The sequence below is a fragment of the Buteo buteo genome, chromosome 22 (genome assembly GCF_964188355.1).
Source record: "Buteo buteo chromosome 22, bButBut1.hap1.1, whole genome shotgun sequence".
In the NCBI taxonomy this organism is placed as follows: Eukaryota; Metazoa; Chordata; class Aves; order Accipitriformes; family Accipitridae; genus Buteo; species Buteo buteo.
The window spans coordinates 25,746,733-25,764,957 of NC_134192.1; the positions used below are offsets into that span (position 1 = coordinate 25,746,733).

The 18,225-nt window shown below is 51.3% G+C and overlaps 1 long non-coding RNA gene across 1 annotated transcript; it reads left to right on the plus strand.

Annotated features, from left to right (window-relative positions):
- Window positions 1–2,242: 2,242 nt before the first annotated feature.
- On the plus strand, window positions 2,243–8,031 carry LOC142043339 (uncharacterized). The gene is made up of 3 exons (XR_012654016.1): window positions 2,243–2,616; window positions 3,419–3,622; window positions 7,180–8,031. It is a non-coding gene; the product is annotated as an uncharacterized LOC142043339 (long non-coding RNA).
- The last annotated feature ends 10,194 nt before the right edge of the window (window positions 8,032–18,225 follow it).

Genomic DNA, 18,225 nt, shown 5'->3' on the forward strand with positions numbered 1-18,225 from the left:
AAACCATTGTGGTCCTCATAAAAGTTGTTCTACTCTCTATACCAACACTTTGCTTTGTTTCTAAGCATAAATTAATTTTACATTCTCTCTATTCAGCCAAACCTGTTCTTAGCAACCAGTATCATAGCCCTCTTCACTTCCAAGGGATCCATTTCTACTGCTGCTGCCTTTAATGCACCTGCAACCCCCATGTCTGAAGGCTGAACTCTTTTCTGCTGGGAATTCTCTAGGCAAGGGACAGAAACTGGAACAAGCCTGGGACCTTCTACAGCACCTTCCTGAACAGCCCTGATTTTCCTTCTGCTTCAGGGCCCCTTTGCTCCTCTGAGAAACACACTGTGGAATACCATTATGCCTGGCCCGATCTCCTACCATATGTCTAAAGGCTCCTACTCTACCTCCCCACTTTTAGTACTCTCAGTTTTTCATGGCTGTCTTTTTGACCAGCTCCTCTCTCCTTCCCATCTCAACTTGCACACATGAAGTCACCACTTCTACTTCTCTACTGCAAAGTCCATATCAGGCAACTCTGCACCCCTTTCTTTCAGTGAATTTCACATCTGGTGTCTCAGTTTGGGCACTGCTGCATAAACCAAAATTCTTTCTTCTCACAGTCTCCAGCCTCCCAGTTTCTGTTAACAACTCCATCAAATAAACAGGGCAAAAAAGGTTGTACCCAATTCCAGTAACTCACGTCAGGAACTTGACCAATGCACTTGCATCATCCTGACAAAGCTGCAGAAACAAAACACACCCTTCTTTACTCCAGTTGTAATAAAGAAATCTTCAAAAGACAAAACAGGCTGATGATATTCTACTCTGGAGTCTTATTACAAATCACAGTAGAACAAGACTGAGGATAGCATTGTGCATCAGGAGAAAGCTATATGGACTGAGCCAGAAAACTAGCTGCCATAACTACCTACGCCAAAGTGGTTAAAACTCAAAGTGCCAGACATCAACATCCGGACCTTCTTTTCTCACAGAAGACATCCATACATTACTGACATAACTCAAAATATTTTCATAAATAGGTAGTTTTGAGGCTTTTGCTCAGCTTCCAGCTTTCTACTCACCATACAATCCCTGCCTATAAGGAAATCCCTGCCTATAAGGGAATCATGGCAGCAGTCTCTCCAGAGACAACAGCAAAAGTTTCCAAAAGCAAGCAGGTTACGTTGCAAAGCACACAACAGAAACAGCTATCGAGAACTATGTGCATATTAAAACCCCACCTTTTCCAACTTGCATAGTTTTTCAGTGGACCAAAAATTATCTGTCTTCTCAGGTATTTTAGCACCTACCCCACCCTAAATATCAGAGGCAAGTTGGGGGGAACCAGTATACAACTTAACCTCAGGGTCACTTGTAGATTCTTAAAGTTAGAAAAAAATAAACCACAAAATTCAGAGTTCATGAATAACTATGACTATTTACTGCGACGCCGACCAAGTATTGGGTAATAAGGGAGAACAGGTGCTCCAGGGTACCATAAGAGGAACGTAAGACAATATAAATCCAGGTCTGCATTAAAAGTTCCCTGGAAGCATTTGTTTTGAACCTTACTAGTAAAGTTTACCAAGTTACACGAGCAGAGCAGTAGCAAAGCGCTGCTCCGACAGAAACCCTTTACATCCATCACAGGGCCCCGGCCAGCCTGACCAGGCCTCCCCAGTCCCACCTGTAAGACCCCCACTGCGCTCCCCAGGCGCCGCTCCCGCCCAAGGCCCCGGGCGGCCACCCCGTCGCCGGGAAAGATGAGGGCCGTGGGCTGGGCGAGGAGGAGGCGGCCACTCCCGCGCTGCTCCGCGCCTTCCGAGGGCCCCGCGGCTGCCGCGCCACCGACCAGCCTGGAGGGAACCTGCCACCACCGCGGCACAGAGACAGCCGCCAGCCCCGCCTCGGGTCCTGCCGGGCCACCGAGAAGCCATCGAGACCGCTCGTCTGCAGAACGGCACCGGCGTGCACCTGAACCGGGCAGCGGCAGCCGCGGGCAGGGCGGTCCTGCGCGCACCGCGCTGCCGACGGCCCGGTTCGGGTTGCGCTCGCAGCTCGCCAGCTCGAGGAGTAAGAAGAGCGACGGAGCAGCCGCGCCGGGCCAGGCCGGCGCTGAGAAAGGTCCCCCCGGCCCCGGCTGGGGCTCTGCGGTGAAGCCTCCGCCTCACGCACCGCAGGCGGCCGCCCGCCGAGAGGAAAGAACCGCCCACCGGATGTCGCAGGGCGGCGCCTCCGCCAACGACGCCACAGAACGCGGTCGGCTTCCGTACGCGAGTGAGCTGGCGCGAGCGCTGGCAGCGGCAGCCGGTCCCGGTTGCTGCTGACCTCACGCGCTCAGCGCGCGGTACTGCAGCCCGCCGGCGGGCAGACGCGCGAGCAACGACGGCTCGTTTGGAGCGGCACCAGACGCGCGCAGCGCAGCGCAGCGCAGCCTGCCCGGCGCTCGGCGGCCGGCCGGGCTGCGACGGTGCGCGTTCGCCGCCGGAGTACGCGGGCGCAGCGTGGCCTACCGCAGTCCGCTGCCCTCGCTCGCGCATGCCGCGTGCGCAGCACAGAGCGCCCCGCGCTGCCGCGCAGTGTGCGTTACCGCGGGGTGCCGCTGCGGTGTTTCGGTAGCGGGTAAGGTAACCGGCTGTTCTCGCCACCCCTTCCCGGTGCTTACAACAGGTCTTAGCTCTTGCCGTTAGTCCCTGTTATCACAGGGACGCGAATTGTCTTCTCGTAGCTGCTTCGTGTCACTTACAGGCCAGTACGGCTGCTCACCCCGTCGGTCCTTGCCGGTGTATCGGGACAGACAGAGCAGCTCGGAAGCATTCACCGCTGCGGGTACGGCCGTGCGCCCGATGGGCTGCGATGCGCCGTCCGCCGTGTGACCCGCGCCTGGGAGCGGAGCGCGGCCGCCTGCAGTGCCGGGCTGTGCTCGCCGGGGGTCAGCAGCTAGCGCGCCGGCCGCAGTGGCAGGCCCTGAGCGCTCGATGGCGCAGCTTCCTGTCACAGTCCCCCCGCCCTGTCGTCGCCACACGTCTTGGGCCGTTCACGTGCGGCTGTGGACGGCGCACCACAGCTTCCGCCGTGCTATGGGAGTAGTGCGGAAGCAAGTGCGGGTGGGCGGCGCTCGACGCTGAGGGGCCGGGAGCCGCGGCGAGGTGAGAGCTCGGCGCTGAGGGGCCGGGAGCCGCGGCGAGGCGGGTGCTCAGCAGTGAGGGGCCGGGAGCCGCGGCGAGGCAGGCGAGCGCTTGGCGCTGAGGGGCCCAGAGCCACAGCAAGGCGAGTGCATCCCTTTGTGCTTGAGCGTGGGGGCGGTTGCGGCCAGACGGGGCAGTCGCTGCCTGGAGGCAAGTGCGCAGGGAGGGCTCAGCCCCGCCACGCTCAGCGCTGGGACGCTGGGGAAAACTTTCCCTTTTCCTTGTCTCACTTTTAGGTCCCACAGTGTCTTCCGCAGCATGGGCCTGTGTGCACACTCGGCTCTTCGGACCCTCTGGAGCTGTGGGGAAAGCAAATGGGCCCTGGAGCAGAATTTTGGCACAGCATCCATGGGACGAGGTCAGCTGGTTGTAGCAAGCATGCCCAGGAGTGCTGGTGAGCAACGCAGAAGTTTAAAACTGGTCAACCAAGCAGACATAAGGTACTTTTGAGTAGGGACAATTAGTGCAGCCCCAAGTTAGTTACTTGAGAATTGAGGAAACAAAAACAGAGAGAGGAAAGATATCCTTGGGCACTCTGAAGCTACGTCTGTCCCTGTGCACAAAATGTGGGCACCAACTAAACCAAGGGTTAATTAAAACCTCCGCTGAGCCTCCACAAGCCTTGCACAGCTTGTACAGCTGCTGCAAAGCATAAGGATCCCCTGTCCCCAAGGCATCCACACACCACGCTGGTGATACTGAAAAGCCGGTCAAAGAAACTCTCTAAGACTCATTTTGGAGTTTTAGAAAGCAGGCATTCCTTATTGCAGCGCTGGATGCACAGGGGATAGTTCCAACTAGCGTGCGTACCACAGCTTTAGCACAAACAGGTTATATAGAATACCTAATTGCATATTAATCAGATTAGTGCACGTATACATAAAAATGATGGCAACTGATTATCATGGTACTGCCTATATCCGATCATGCGCAATGAAGGATCCATTTGAGTTGAAGGGCTGCTTTTACGACCACCAACCCATTTGAAGTTCTTGCTGGCTGTCCTTCTTTGATCATGAAGCTTAATGCATTTTCAGTCACATGTGGTCAGTTTCACGATTGTTCTCATCTAGCGTGCAGGAACATCTAGTCATAAGAGCAAAGAACTGCAAAACTTAGGAGTACCTACCTCTGCTAGTCGATTGCTTGGCTATACTTTTGTCTATTGTTTCAATCGTAGTGTTAGTATAAGATTTCTAATAATTATTTACCAAATCTCACTTTTACAGTCACCTAGCAGCAAACCAGTTTCCACAGCTGCTACAAAATATTAAAACCATCAAAATATTTAGACATACCATACAGAATGTATGGAAATATGCTATCACTGGGATCTGGATATTTCCAGCGCTGGTGCAGCAGTGTGATGCCTTCTCCTCCTGTAGGACATAGGGGTCCCCCATGGCTCTTCTGGGATGTGAGTTTCGTGATGCCTCTTTTGGGCTTCCCAGTGAGTTCTTTGCCATCACCATCTCCTCCTCTGTTGTGCCCAAGCATCCCTTGGCCAGTCTGTGAGATATTTTCCAGTACTCAGGGTGGGATTTGCTTGCCAGAGGAAAAGGCTTTTGAGGCAGTATTAGTGACTGCAGGAGTTGTCTTACGGGTTGTCATAAATGCTTCTGTCTCTCAGCAGGTACCACTTCCCTTAAGGAGATGCTGGTTGGTGGTTATAGGTGTCATAGAATAGAATAGAATATTTCAGTTGGAAGGGATCTACAAGGATCATCTAGTCCAACTGCCTGACCAATTCAGGGCTGACCAAAAGTTGAAGCATGTTATTAAGGGCATTGTCCAAATGCCTCTTAAACACTGACCCGCTTGGGGGATCATCGACCACCTCTCCAAGAAGCCTGTTGCAGTGTTTGACCACCCTCTTTCTAAGGAAAAGCTTCCTAATGTCCAGTCTAAACCTTCTCTGATGCAGCTTTGAGCCATTCCCATGCATCCTATCACTGGTTCCCAGGGAGAAGAGCTCAGCACCTCCCTCTCCACGTCCCCTCCTCAGGAAGCTGTAGAGAGCAATGAGGTCGCCCCTCAGCCTCCTTTTCTCCAGACTAGACAAACCCAGAGTCCTCAGCTGCTCCTCACAGGACATGCCTTCCAGCCCTGTCACCAGCTTGGTTGCCCTCCTCTGGACACGTTCAAGCAGCTTCACATCCTCCTTAAATGGTGGGGCCCGGAACTGCACACAGTACTCCAGGTGAGGCCGCACCAATGCTGAATACAGCAGGATAATCCCCTCTTTTGACCGGCTGGTCATGCTGTGTTTGATGCCCCCCAGGATGTGGTTTGTCCTCTTGGCTGCCAGGGCACGCTGCTGGCTCCTATTGAGCCTGCTGCTGACCAGCACCCCCGGGTTCCTTTCTGCAGGGCTGCTTTCCAGCCACTCCTCTCCCAATTTAGACTTGTGCCCGGTGTTACTCCATCCCAGGTGCAGAATGCTTGTTAAGTTTCATGCCATTGATGATTGCCTAATGCTCCAATCTATCTAGATCCCTCTGCAAGGCCTCTTGACCCTCGAGAGGGCCAATGGCATCTCCCAGTTTGGTATCATTAGCAAACTTGCTAATGGTGCATTTGACTCCTGCATCCAGATCATTGATAAAAATGTTGAACAGAAGTGGCCCTAGAATTGAACCCTGAGGAACACCACTGGTGATCGGTTGCCAGCCAGATGTAGCCCCACTGGCTCTGGATATTTGCCTGTGGAGCTCAGAGGACCACAAATATTAATTGTCTGCAATGGAGATGAATTAGTGCTCTCAGTGGTGTAGGTAGGTTCTGTGGAAGTGCAGCTTAGTGCAGCCGTATGGATTGATTCATGCATATGGTCACATGTGAATGCTGACTGAAACCAAGCGTATGAACAGTGACTGTAAAGTGTTCTTGGTGTGTTCATGTTCTACTGCTCTGCCCAATAAAGGGGAAAATTTTAAAACTGTGGGCTAAAGTTACTTAGCTTCTTGATACAGTCTTCCTGGTTAGATATGCTTTGGAATTTGTCCCTTAAAACAGAGTTCAGAGTTTTTCACTTAAGATTTGCTGTTTAAAGTTTGTTTTGCATGGTTTCTCACTTGAGAGTTGAGCTTTATTACTTTAATTTTTAGGGCTCAGTGTTTATCTACTGGAGTTTACAGTTTACTCTTTTACTGATCAGGACACAGGATTTTAGATCTAACCTCATCAATACATTCTAAATCCCCAGTGATCGTTTGGGTTCTGAGATTTACAGTTTATCACTTTAGGGTTCAGGTTTAATGGCATACTGTTAAATAGAAAGGTCTAACTCCTTAGAAAATAAACTTAAGTCCTCAACCATAAACAGTAGACTGTGAAACCTTCTTTGGGGTTTGTAACTGTAATGCACCAGGAGTAGTTTTTGTTATGATCTCAGAGGAAAAGGCACTTGGAGTCCATAAGGTATTGTTTGAAATTCCATTTATTGAAGCTGACTCTAGAAGGAAAAGCAGGATAGTATACATAATCTTATGTCCCTTTGTTGTCACAAAAACTTGGGTCTGTTACCTGGTGTGTGTCGCCAAATTTACACACAGCGTCACGGTGTTTTCTTTTATTACATAAATGCACAGATATGGGTGCATGGCACAAACCAGCACACCATCAGTACAAACTGACAGTTATTTACATACAAAATTTAGTCAGCTAATACATATTCATTGTTATTCTATTAAATGATTGGTTTGCCTATCATGTAAATAACTACACATGCCTGCTATGATTTTTTGAGACCTTTACTTCCTTAAGCTTTTGAGTTGTTGTGTTCCTTGAGTTGGTGGTCGTGATCTCTGCCTGCCAGAATTACCTTTCCTCTAGTTTCACTTAAATTTGGCAACACTTAGCAGTCCTTCACGGACCTTTAACAAAGCAGACTGTCATTCAGTTTGGGGTTTTGTTCTTAGCAATATCGTGGTTTACAATGCCAAAGTATTGTTAGGGTAAAATGAACTAATTTAATCTTTATTGATATCACTTTCAGATGCCGGGAACCCCAAGTTGTGCAGAATCAGAGGTACCTCCAGTCAGGGCATGGCACATGGTGCAGATCCCATCTGTCCTGCAGACGTCTTTGTCTTCGGAGCTGTTATGGGATTCTCTTAGAAGAAAAGAATTCCATTCATTATTTCTACCATCAAACAGAAGAAGGTTCATATGACAAACTGCTGCTTCGCTTTAAGATAAAAGACAAGGGCTTGCAGATGGTGTAAATGCCAATGTGAAGTGGGAGCTGCGTACAGGCTCTTTTGTTATGATAAACTGCCTAAATTTATCCTACAAGCAAGAAATATGCTTGACACAACACATATTTGAAAGCCAACCTAAGCCCAGGCCTGTGCCTTCTCAGGTTAACTGTTGTGTGGATCACCAACTCCTCGATACACAACAGTCTTCCTGTTAGGATCGCTACAGTTACCTTCCCTTGTGCCCCTTGTTCAGTTCTGTGCTCCAACCTGAGGTCTAGGATTAATACAGTGCAGGCACAGTATAGTGAGCCAAACTGCTGAGGTGGCTAGGAGGTAAGAGCTGTGAAAGTTTCTCGCAGGGCTCTTGCCTAGGGGTAGGGCAGAATCACCTGTAGATCAGATAAGGGGTTTTCCTCTCAGATACCAGACCTGAACCCTGTCTTTGAAGGAGAAATCTTGGAGGACATGGACAGCTCCTCAGTGATTTGCCCCATCAAGAGCAGTAACAGGAACCGACTCTTGGCAACTGGATTAATGAACACTGGTCCAGTAATGAGTCTTAAGGTGCTGCAGGTAAACTGGGAGTGTGCTGGCACAGAGCCTTGTGGCAGACTGACTCTCAATTGTTGCTTTTGTTGATTAGTTAATTAAATGATTGCTTTATTCTTTGCATTCATGGCTGTGGTTCTTGCTGTCCCTTTGCACTCAATAAAGTGTGTGAGGACAGTGTCTGGGGGTGGAGGTTACACACTGTATGAGGGGGTTGGTCCCAGGGTCTTAGATTCACCTCAAAGGAACCCCTGTGCTGTCATAGAGTTGTAGGGGATTTTCCTTGAGAGTTGTCAGTGGCATTTCCAATCGTCCCAGAAGCACCTGGGACCACTCCAGGGCCTTGTTTGTGAAGTCCCCAGGCTGCTCCTGGACTTGCTATCAGCATTCTCGGCTATGTGGACAATGTCTGGGGTTGAGGGCCAGGGCCAGCAAAAGCAGTGCTGTGAGGCAGGGTTTCCACAGGGTGAGGGGCTGCCTGCAGGCACTGTTCTATGAGCCACATTGAGCCCCATGACAGGCCTTAGGACCCTTTTGGTGTGCAGCGAGGCACTTCGTATGTGTTGGTAGCCTGCCCCCACACCCTCCGTACCTCTCAGTTCACATTCAGGGTTGCCCCTGAGCCCCTTGTGTGCTCCAGATCCTTCTTTGTCTTACAACATGCCACAAAGTTTTCTGTTCACCTTTTTCCCATTGCAGAGTTTTTCCAATGCTTTCCTGTGTGCTCTGGGGTCTTATTTTGACAGACCCCAAGGGAGGAGGAGGTGAGGCACTGTGGGGGTCGGGCCATACCCCCCCTGTTCCTCCTGGGCTCCAGCTGCGGGCCGGGGCTGGAGGAGCCCCAGGTGCGGCAGTGAGGCTGATGGCGACGGCCTCTCCCTGTAATGGGGGGGCTGCCAGGGTGGGAGCTGGGGGCTCACTGGGGGTCTAGGAGCACCGAGCCCGGTGGCAGGGCTGCACACTGGACCGGCGAGCCCCAGGGAAAGCCCCGAGGAGGACGGCCCACTCGGCCCGTGCGGCTGCCCCCAGCTCCAGCCCCTCTCCTGAAGCCTATGCTGTAGCCGCAGGCAGCCCCCGAGCTCTGTCGTGAGGGCAGCAAGCTGGCCCTCCGATGTTCTCGAGTCTCCCTTAACGTAGGTGCCCTTTTACGGCCCTCGACGCTGTTGCCTGGCAATCAAATCGCGACACGGCGTCGCAGCAACCGCGCATGCGCGGTGCCGCGGTTTACACCGCTCCTGCTGTTGCTTAGCAACCAGAAGGCGTTACGTCACCTCGGCAACCGCGCATGCGCGGTGGCGACTTTTACGGCGCTCGCCGCTGTTGCCTGGCAACCAAAGCGCGACACGGCGTCTCGACAAGCGCGCATGCGCGACGGCGCGGTTTACGGCGGTTCTGCTGTTGCCTAGCAACTAGATCGCGGCCCGGTAGCTCGGCAACCGCGCATGCGCGGTGCGCCTTTTACGGCGCTCGCCGATGCTGCCTGGCAACCAAAGCGCGACACGGCGTCGCGGCAACCGCGCATGCGCGGTGCCGCGGTTTACGCCGCTCCTGCTGTTGCTTAGCAACCAGAAGGCGTTACGTCACCTCGGCAACCGCGCATGCGCGGTGGAGACTTTTATAGCTCTCGCCGATGTTGCCTGGCAACCAAAGCGCGACACAGCGTCGCGGCAACCGCGCATGCGCGGCGGCGCGGTTTACGGCGCTCCTGTTGTTGCCTGGCAACCAGAACGCGTTACGGCAGCTCGGCAACCGCGCATGCTCAGTGGCGCCTTTTACGGCGCACGCCTCTGTTGCCTGGCAACCAAAGCGCGACACGGCGTCGCAGCAACGGCGCATGCGCGGCGGCGCGGTTTACTGCGCTCCTGTTGTTGCCTGGCAACCAAAACGTGGCGCTGGCATTCGAGTGCCGCGCATGCGCGGTGGCGCCTTTTGCCGCCCTCCTGCTGTTGCCTAGCAACCGAAACGCGGTACAGCAGCACGGAGCCGCGCACGCGCGGTGGCGGCGCGTTTCGCCAGCGCTCTCTTCCGCCACCTGTTGAACAGAGTTCGGTACTGCGGCTGGGGTGCCGCCCATGCGCGCTGGCGCGTTGTGCCAAGCGCTCGCCGCTGCCACCCCGCGACCGATGTTCGGTACTGCAGCTCGGAGGCTGCGAGTGCGCGGGGCTGCCCCGGTCCTGCACGTGCCGTCCGACGGTAACGGCAATGCGGCACCGGCGGGAGGTGCCGCCGCGCTCGTTGCTTCCTCCCGGTGAGGAAACGCCGCCGGCAAGGAAAGCTCGCACGGGCTGTCTCTGCCCGGCCTCCCTCTCCTCGCGGCGCGGGAGCACGAAGGGACAGGCGGGGCGCTTACCGGCTGCGGGCAGGAGCTGCTGCGGCTGAAGCTGGAGAGGCCACAGAAAGGTAGAGAAGAAATGGAAGGCCGGCCGGCAGCTGCCTCCCGCTGCAGGCAAGAGAGAGCCTGCCTCTCCGCGTGTGGAAGGATCCCTCTTCGTAGTCCGCAGCAGGTCAGACCGCCGAGGTGCGCCACAGGGTCCGGATGCAGCACCGACGGTGCGGTACGGCCACGTAGCGTGCGAGCGAGCGAGGCTCCGTGCCTAGGAGGCCTCGTCTTGCAAGACCTATGAGACACGTGTTCTCCTAGGGGGAGGACGGCCGCGCCGCTGGAGTTACAGAAGAGGAGGGGAGCGGGAGAGGAGCAGAAAGAAGCGCCTGAACTGGCAAATTCTCCTGGCAGTGCCAAGAACAAGAGCTGTGGTGAGCCCTGGGCCCTCGGGGCCCTGACTCCCCTCTTCTGTGTTCTGGTCCCTCCCTGCCCCTCCCCTGGTCCCCTCTCTTTCCCACACTGCTGCCTTTTTTTTTTTTCTTTTTTTCTTTCCTCCCTTGTACCCCTGATACTGAAAAGCTGGTCGAAGAAACTCCCTAAGACTCGTTTTGGAGTTTTAGAAAGCAGGCAGCGCTGGCTGCACAGGGGATAGTTCCACCTAGCGTGCATGCCACAGCTTTAGCACAAACAGGTTATATAGAATAACTCATTGCATATTAATCAGATTAGTATACATATACGTAAAAATGATGGCAACTGATTATCATAGTACTGCCTACATCCGATCACGCGCAATGAAGGATCCATTTGAGGCAAAGGGCTGCTTTTACAACCACGGACCCATTTGAAGTTCTTGTTGGCTGTCCTTGAAGTCTTTATTCTTGTCCTTCTTTGATCTTGAAGCTTAACACAGTTTCCATCACATGTGGTCAGTTTCAACATTGTTCTCATCTAGCATACAGGAACATCTAGTCATAAGAGCAAAGAACTGCAAAACTTATGAATAATTACTAGTTAATCACTTGACTACACTTTTGTAATTATGTCCCCAGCTACCCTTTGTCTACTGTTTCAACCATAATGTTAATATATGATCATTTATCAAATCTCACTTATACAGTTATCTAGCAGCAAACCAGTTTTCATCAGTCTACCTTCTAAAGGATGTGTTGTACTGTGAGCTGACCTGTTTAGCTCAAGTCCTAATTAGGGCACCGGCTAGCCTCTCCCTTTGCTGGAATTCCTCTACTCATTTGGTGTTATTTTTTTAATATGCTGAAATACAATTTGTGATTTTAATTTTTCAGATGTGTTATCGTAAGGGTGTGGTGATGCTCAGCAGATGTCCCATCCCGTGGGAAGCACCCCCTCCATGGGGCAGGCAGTGTGGATTATCTGGTGTTGGGTCAAGAACCCAGAGTGGAACTGCTGTTGCAGATTATCCCAGATGAGTTTACCTACTGTGGATTACCTGGGTGGAGCCCCTGGTGAAGGTAAACCTCATGCATGCCCCCCCCAGACTGTGCACGTTCTTGCACACGTATCTTACCACTGCAAACTGTCCATCTAACCCACCTTCCCTGTGAGTTTTTTCCCATGCCGATTGGTGGGGATGTCACCCCCTTCCCCCCACCGGCCGTGTATCCCTGAAGTTCCATGTTTTCTTGGTGTCATTTGTGGCTGCTGCCCTGCCCTAAACCGCGGGGGTGTGGCTTCTGCTGACCCTTTCCTGCATGACTGCAGGGGGTGTCGTTGCCCCCCTGCCCTGGCCTGTCCTTGTGGGGCATGGCTGCTGCCTGGTCCCCCCCCCATGTATTTCCATGGGTTTTTTGGTGTCTTTTGTGCTTTAGGACTCTTGTACCTCTGTTAAGGGAGTCAGCTGGAGACACGCTCAGGGGGACTCTGAATCATTGGCTATTCACAGTAAATAATTTATTTTGCAACCAGAGATATTTTGGAGATGGAATTCTTAAGGGATCTAATTCTGCTTTTTGATTCATTCCTATCCAGAAGGTAGTTCTGGTAGAAGTAAGGTGGTATGCACAGTCTTGCTAGAAATGAAGCAAAACCCCAGAGCATTTTGGCTTTTTTATAGGAAACTAAAGCACATCAATTTTGATAACAACATTGTCATTACATTTAATGAGCTAGTTTCTTACCTAGATTAGAAGGGCATCTATCATTTTCTATCTACACACCAGAAAAATTAAGTTTAATTCCCTACCTGGTCACATTGCCAATGCAATAGTTGTAGCTGTAGTACAGGAGCAAATAGTGTCATTTCCTGGAGGGGTTACTTTCTCTGTCCAGGACCTTGCTTGCTGTAAATTTAAGGCAGGTGAGAACAGTGCTGCTCCTCCTCCAGCTGACTTTATAACTGCTGCTGGTTTGCCCGTCCCCTTTCCCAGGTGATTGCGCTAAGGCTGGTGGGCGGAGGCTTGGGGTATTTGAGCCACAGCCTCTGCTGAGGGAGCTTATTGTGCTCCTGGGTTTCTCTGGTGTTGGTGCTCAGCTCTTCCTTGAGTCCTTTGCAGCTTTGGAGCTGGCTCAGCCCTTTGGGAAGAGGTGTCTGTCTGAGATAAGAGCTTCAGGACCAGTCAAGGTTCAGCAGCATGTATAGTAGAAAGTAACACTTGTATGCAGCTGCTTTTTTTTTTTCCTTTCTTTTTTTCAGGTCAGTAATTTTGTATTGATTGTTCAGGGGTAGAAAGATGATTTAATAGTATGCATTGTTTGGGTTTTTTTTTTTAATTCTTCATGCATTGTGTTTTCCTGGAATTCCCAACTTTATTGAAAAAGGAACCTTGTTTTTTTCACCAGTTCTGCTGTATGCTGTGTATGTTGCTGATATCTCTCTTAACGGGACCGATGGTGACATTGTTTAGCAGGGGTTAGGCTGAGTGTCTTGTATGCATCTATATATGGAGTTTTGGTATTTCTGAAGAAAACAGAAGGGCCGTGAGGCGCAGTGTCCTTCAGGGTTTGGGATGCCTTTCCTTAATGCCCACAGAATGCCACGTTGTCCCTAGAACCTTTGCAGCTTATGGCAGGCCCCTCGTAGATTACAAGCCTTGGGACTTGACTTTATTTTGTGGGCATGTAGCAGAGCTCAGAGTCTCTGGGAAGCTATAGGTTAGGAGGTGCCCCCAGAATTTGGGATGTGGCTCAGAAGAGCAGCTCCTGAGGAGTAGCTACTGAAGGGGGTTCAGGGGTGCAAATTGAGGGCAGGAGGTGTCAGGAAGCAGTGGGGTTCCTTTCCTGACAGTTGAGGAGAAGGAAAGGGGTTTCTAAAGTTTTGGGACTGCTGGGGAAAGGGAGGAGGGTTCACCAGCCTTTCTCAGATGAGTTTTGCAGTTGGATTTGAATGTCATAGAATCGTAGAATGGTTTGGGTTGGAAGGCACCATAAAGATCCTCTAGTTCCAACCCCCCCACCCCCCGTAATGAGTAGGGACACCTTCCACGAGACCAGGTTGCTCAAAGCCCCATCTGACCTGGCCTTGAATGCTTCCAAGGAGGGAGCATCCACAGGTTCTCTGGGCAACATGTTCCAGTGCCTCGCCACTCATAATGAGAAATGTCTTCCTAACGCCGAAACTAAATGTACCCTCTTTAGGACTGAAGCCATTACCGCCTTGTCCTATTGCTGTACACCCTTGTAAAAAGTCCCTCTGCAGGTTTCTTATGGGCACACTTTACGTACCGTGAAGTCTGCTACAAGGTCTCCTGCAAAGCTGCATGCTGGTGAGGGGTCCGAGAAGGTGAGGCGGTCGTCAGCCGGGTCGGTGTTGAATAGCGAAGTATTATGGGGCTGCTCGGTTAAGCATTTACTTTCTGTTCTGGAGGCATTGTGTGGGCTATCTTTGAATTGGATGAGCGTTTGAGGTGAGCTGTGGATTAGTGAGGAGGAGCGTGGGGCCAATGACTTCTCACGAGTGCCATGCTAACTTGGTGTCTCTTGGTACCTTAGGTACCACGAGTGACGACGGCTGCAGGGTCTGAGTCTGGAAAGAGCGGGGAAGCGAACACGGTGGCACTTCTGAGGAGAGGGGAGATGGCGAAGTAGTTGGCGTTGGCCAGCGGGATGCTTACTCCCTTTTCTGATTTGTGGGGTTTTTTTTGTTTGTTTTTCTCATTGCAGATGTTGAAGAGCAATGTGTCCCTTTGAAGAACATCCTGGTTAGCCCGTGTGGTTTTGTGGAGGATGGATTCAGACCCTCGACCCTCTGAAAGCTAAGTTGAGGGACCCAGGCTGGGGAGAGGCTGGGAGGAAGGGACAAAGCTGGGAATTGCAGGGAGGGGTTTTAAAGTTAGCGCAGGAGAGAGGGCTGTCCCAAAGCAGTCACCTTTGTGCAGGCAAAGGGAGCGGGTTGCTTTTCAGCATGAGACCTGTGTGTGCTGGGCAGGGCAGTTCCAGCCTGTGTCTGCGGTGGTGTGCAGTTTGTGTAGTCTGTCCTCTGTGGCTCAGATCTCAATGTCCTCATTGCGCTTTGTGCCAGCGGACCGCGGCATGCACTTTAGGCACCGTCCCTAGGTTCTCGAATGCTCTTACTCATCGGCCCGGTGCCAATCGGGTGCTTCTTTTCTTGCGTTTGGAGCTCTAAAGCATGGATCGGTCTCGGCAGATTCCAGTCGGTTCTTTTTGCAGCATTCTTTCAGGCTGCTTTGGCAGCTCTGCTCTCTAGCTGTCCGTTTTCTCGGACCGGGAGTTCTTCCCCGCATCTTGACGTTCCTAGGTCTTGATGACAGGCTTCTGGCGCATCCATCATCTCGGTTTTGACAGTACCATCTTGTAACAGGCCGTTACGTTGGACTCCTCGGGGGTCTGCCGTACAGCCTCCTCGCCTCAGTGTTTTGGACCCTGTAGGTCATCTTGCCGGATGGCACCTCCCATCTGGGAGTCATTCTTCTTGCCGAGAGTTTCCTCTCTGAATTGCCTTGTCTGTACTGTTCTGTCTTGTGTTGGTCTGTGCACAGGTGTGTTTGGCTTGGAGCCGCCCTGCCCGGGGCTGTGGAGTCAGGGTAGGTGGAACAGCGATAAGAGTCTATGGGTGAAATGTTGATTTGCCTTAATTGTTTAGGCAAGGGTCGTACAGTCATCTGGGATCGAGTAGGCATTGGTGGGCTGTGTGGATAGCAACGTTGAGATTTCTTTATGGCAATGATTGTAGGCTTGTGGCAGAGGCTGTTGAGGGGTGGTGAAGTGGATTTGAGTCTCTAAGGTGTTGAGGCTTGCATGTGATGGGCTTAAAGTTTGGCCCTGTTTTTTTTGTTTGTTTTGTTTTTTAAAAAATGGCTGGTTGTAGCTGGAGTACTGGTATTCCTAGATGGAATCAAGATCTCTGGAGTTGTTAAGCTCTTGCTCTGCATCCAGGCTGACTCGTTCAATATGGGGTTTTATTCAGATGCAGAGGGACAAGATGCATGCCCCAGAGTGATGGAGGAGGGGAGCGGAGTGCCATAAGGAGGTGGGTCTGTGAGTGGAGTCAGAGGGAAGATGTGGCCGGTGGCTCTATGACTAGCTGATAAGGTTCTTTTTTTCTTTGGAAGGTGCGAAGCAAGCAGCAAAGCGGGCCATCAGCACCGGAGGTGTCTCAGGCAAGGTGAGCCGTGACTACTGGGTTAAAGGAACCGTTCCTTTGGAGGTGTCGCATTGTTGGCAAAGTTGGAAGCATCCCTTGGTTTTTTTTTTTTGCAGGTAGTACACATGCTTTGACGTGGCAAGCTCTTGATGACAGAGCGGGGTAGTTGAGCAGCCAAGGTAAAGGAGAGGTGACGAGAAGGAAATAAGGCGGACACCAGTAATCCAATATGAATCAAAACATAGTGCCAACTTTATTGAACAGTTTGTAACTTTATATATGTCTTGGTGCTAATGCATTCCAAACACAGCCTGGCTATAGGTTGAACGCGAAAGGTCACATTTGCATAACACGCCTACTTGTGGCTTCTTGTTTGCGAGGGAATTCCCCTTTTACCGGTTCTAGCCAGCTCTGCCTTAGTTGTTTTTCTTCTTCAAGGACGCTGTGACCTTGCTGAACTCCCCCCACAGTTGTGCTGGGGCCTAGTTCGGCCCAGTCATGTCAAGGCTGTTAGCAGTAGCCCCCTCCCTGTGAGTGTCATTCTGTTGGCCCACTAGCTGCATATAATGCCAATGACCCCTTTCTGCAAGCCATTCCCCGACAATTCCCCCTTTTTGTTTTTGGGCCAACAGAATGTTAGTTTGTGTCATTTGTTCTACACTTTTCCTAATGCAGGCATAAGCAATGCGTAAAATAATCAATACTAACAATACTATACCTATAAAGCGTAAGCCTTCCTTCAACAAGCTAAGCAACCAAGGAGAAAGTCCACTAAAGGCTGATTGTAGCCACTCATCAAAGGGATTCACATTCTTAACAATTCTCTGGGTGTGAGACTCCAACCAAGCCAACTTTTTGTGAATGGACGCACTATGGTCAGAAAGATTAAAACAACACATTCCTTCAATGTCTTCACACCCGTGACCATGTGCTAACAACAAGAAATCAATGGCAGCACGATCTTGCAAGAAAGCATGACGCAAACTGTCTTGATCGTGCAGCAATTGTGACAAAACCTCTGTGGTGACATTGGCTTGTTTAACTGACCAGCATGTCAACCGTTCCAGCTGTTTGAGGGCTTGAGCTGCAGCCAAACCCGGAAAAAAGGCCGTAGCAAAAATGTTGGCCGTCGTAGACCACAATTGAACATCATCACGACAGGAATCATCCAAAGGCACGCCTCGTTTAACACTATGTGTTATCTTAGTCAAGTTCAGCCAATCCCTTTGATGCGGGGCAAAAAGGGTAAGTTTTCCCAGATAACACGGTCCACCATATGCGTTTTTTGGGATGCCCTGCCAAGCTCTATCCCCACAGATCAAAAACACATTTGGGGGAAGAGCTTTTGGGGTGTTGTTGTTCCACAATAAGGGCCCAATTACCGATGGCAGTGGGCTATACAGATCAACTGCCCCGTAGGCACCTAATGGCAGAGAGACATTATAGCCGTCAAGAGTGGTCTCACTGGTGCCGCAAAAACCTGTATCCCATGGCCTGAAATTGGGCCCTGGCGATACTTCCGTCCAGCCTGACTCGTTCCATCTCTTGTCTGCCCACGCATGAGGCTGAGTATCACCGATAAAGGTTTCAAACCCGTTCCTGCCACTAAACCTATCACCGAATGTGACACACGTCTGAGTGTGACCTTTGGACGTTGACCCCACCGCTTTAGCACCCAGCAATTCTAGTTCTTGTGGATCCCAGGGCAAGGTGGTGTTAAGAGATCGGATTAACGTGGCAGTACAGCTAGCTACGGTGGGAGAAGAGTGACAGTTATTAGTAGCATAGGCAGCAATCTCTTCAACACCAGGTATACCCACGAGGCACGTTTTAAAGGGGCTAGTGGCTGACTGCATACTCAGACAAAAATCTAAATTGCCAGTATGATTAGCCCAAGTCACCCACATATTGGTTCTGTCGTTCACCCTGTAGACGGCCCGTGTCTGCGTCGTCAGAAGACACATCTCTAACAATGTCACGGTCAGGATGAACTCGCTGGCTGGCCGCAGGGCGTGTCCACCTCACTGGTACCCATAGTGATCCTGTAGGTGCAAGCACACACATATGACCCCTCCCAAGATACTGAACCTCAGCCGGACCCTGCCATTGTCCAGTCTTTGGGTCCCGATAGTGTACAAACATTGGAACTCTTTTGTCCAGCTGCTCCTTTGGGGCATGCAGAACTACTGGTGGGGAATCACTTTCACCAAAAATACACAAATGATTTAGGGTAAACAATGTCATAGCCAGTTTCTCCTGAACATCTGATATTTGAGAATATTTTAACAAATACCGTTTTAAAGTTTGGTGTGCCCTCTCTATAATACCTTGACCTGTTGGAGAATTGGGAATGCCTCTGACATGGTGAATACCCCATCTTTGCATAAA